The following is a 2,725-nucleotide window of genomic DNA, read 5'->3' on the forward strand; positions in this document are numbered from 1 at the left end:
GGATTTAGCTACTCTCACCTGAGGCTACTGAGCAAGCTGTCATGCACCATGAGACAAAGCCCAAGCTGTCCCACCGGGCAGTAAGTGTGGAGAGGTTCAGGCACATGGCATAGCTGCTATTTCGCACAATTTTCACTACACCAGTGGTGACAAAATAGAAGAGGTTCATCCATACACAGAACCTGGTGAAGAGCTGGAGGCAGAAAGAAGTGTCTATGTGGAGACGCAACTGAAACAAAGGTGGCACAGCAACTGTTCCAATCCCGTGTCTTTCCTCATGGCTTCCCAGGAGTTTGAGGTTGAAGCTATTGTTGACAAAAGACAGGATAAAAAGGGGAATACACAGTATTTGGTTCGGTGGAAAGGTTATGACAAACAGGATGACACTTGGGAACCAGAGCAGCACCTCATGAAGTGTGAAAAATGTGTACATGATTTTAATAGACGACAGGCTGAAAAACAGAAAAAACTGACATGGACTACAACCAGTAGAATTTTTTCAAACAATGCCAGAAGAGGAACTTCCAGATCTACAAAAGCAAACTATTCTAAGAACTCTCCTAAAACGCTAGTGACTGATAAACACCACAGGTCCAAAAACCGCAAGTTATTTGCTGCCAGCAAGAACGTTAGGAGAAAGGCAGCTTCAATTCTCTCTGACACAAAGAATATGGAGATAATAAATTCAACTATCGAGACCCTTGCACCTGACAGCCCCTTTGACCACAAGAAAACTGTGAGTGGCTTTCAGAAGCTTGAGAAACTGGACCCTATTGCAGCAGATCAGCAGGACACGGTGGTCTTCAAGGTGACAGAAGGGAAACTCCTCCGGGACCCTTTGTCACGTCCTGGTGCAGAACAGACTGGAATACAGAACAAGACTCAGATACACCCACTAATGTCGCAGATGTCTGGCTCAGGTACTGCTTCCATGGCCACAGGTTCAGCTACCCAAAAGGGTATAGTGGTATTAATAGACCCATTAGCAGCCAATGGGACAACAGACATGCATACCTCAGTTCCAAGAGTGAAAGGTGGGCAAAGAAATATGACTGATGACAGCAGAGACCAGCCTTTTATCAAGAAGATGCACTTCACCATAAGGCTAACAGAAAGTGCCAGCACATACAGAGACATTGTAGTGAAGAAAGAGGATGGATTCACCCAGATAGTGCTATCAACTAGATCGACAGAAAAAAATGCACTGAATACAGAAGTAATTAAAGAAATGGTTAATGCTCTGAATAGCGCTGCTGCAGATGACAGCAAGCTCGTGCTGTTCAGTGCAGCTGGAAGTGTCTTTTGCTGCGGTCTTGATTTTGGGTACTTTGTGAAGCACTTAAGGAATGACAGAAACAGAGCAAGCCTTGAAATGGTGGACACCATCAAGAACTTTGTGAAAACTTTTATTCAATTTAAAAAGCCTATTGTTGTATCAGTCAATGGCCCTGCCATTGGACTAGGTGCATCCATCCTGCCTCTTTGTGATCTCGTGTGGGCTAATGAAAAGGCTTGGTTCCAAACGCCTTATACGACCTTTGGACAGAGTCCAGATGGCTGTTCTTCTATTACATTCCCCAAAATGATGGGTAAAGCATCTGCCAATGAAATGTTAATTGCTGGGCGAAAGCTGACAGCACGGGAGGCATGCACCAAAGGCCTGGTCTCTCAGGTATTTTTGACTGGAACTTTCACCCAAGAGGTTATGATTCAAATTAAGGAGCTTGCCTCCTACAATCCAATTGTACTGGAAGAATGTAAGGCCCTGGTTCGCTGTAATATTAAGCTGGAGTTGGAACAGGCCAATGAGAGAGAGTGTGAGGTGCTGAGGAAGATCTGGAGCTCAGCCCAAGGGATAGAATCCATGTTAAAGTATGTTGAAAATAAAATTGATGAGTTTTAATTGTCAGTCTGTCTGCTCAGGACACAAGAACTAAGGGGCACCAAATGCATCATGAGTTGCAAGATGCCCTAGTCCATCTTCATAGCCCAAAACAATTTCACCCATAGCTAAGGCTTGGAAACAGAACTGGAAATGTCCAAGCTATGTATTTAAATTATCACATCATTTTTAAGCACTGTAGCTTTACAAGGAGTAACAAAACAGCTTCTTTGCCCAAATGTGATTATTTTATGCACACCTAAGCCCAAATATAAAAACAGACTGTTGGGTACTAGACTCTTCTTGCAAGCTCTAATATGTATCTATGGCTACTACTATGTATAATACCAGAGTTGTGTTTTATTAGATGTTTATGACAGAGAATCCTGTAATAATGTTGATTTTTTCTTATTTTTATATCCTAGAATACCTCTATTGGGATATAAAGCAGCCTTAGCTTCCCTCCCAGAAAGACACAGAACGATCAGAGATGGTGCCCTTGACTTTATAGTGGCACAAACGCTTCAGAGACACACAATTATAAGAGACTTATCTTTTAGCATAAATACTTATGGCACAAAATCCACTGACGATCATTCTCCTAAACTGAACACATGACTAGAATTGGTGGTGAGATATCACTTGATTTTCTTTTCCTTTGTAAATGTCTAGTTCTTACCCAGTTAACAAAAGAAAACTTTATCGCTCTAAAGTAAAACTTGTTACACCACATTAGTGAATTATGGAATGATTTTGGTGGAAATCTCCAGGTTCTAATGTGTGGAATGTGCAGATTTAGGTTACTTTAGTGTATGTTCTAGTTAATAAGTCAAAATTCTGGAC

The 2,725-nt window shown here is 41.9% G+C and overlaps 1 pseudogene; it reads left to right on the plus strand.

Annotated features, from left to right (window-relative positions):
* Nucleotides 1–277: 277 nt before the first annotated feature.
* Nucleotides 278–2,385, plus strand: LOC129395542 (testis-specific chromodomain protein Y 1-like; annotated as a pseudogene).
* Nucleotides 2,386–2,725: the final 340 nt, after the last annotated feature.

Source organism: Pan paniscus, chromosome Y (genome assembly GCF_029289425.2).
Source record: "Pan paniscus chromosome Y, NHGRI_mPanPan1-v2.0_pri, whole genome shotgun sequence".
NCBI lineage: Eukaryota > Metazoa > Chordata > Mammalia > Primates > Hominidae > Pan > Pan paniscus.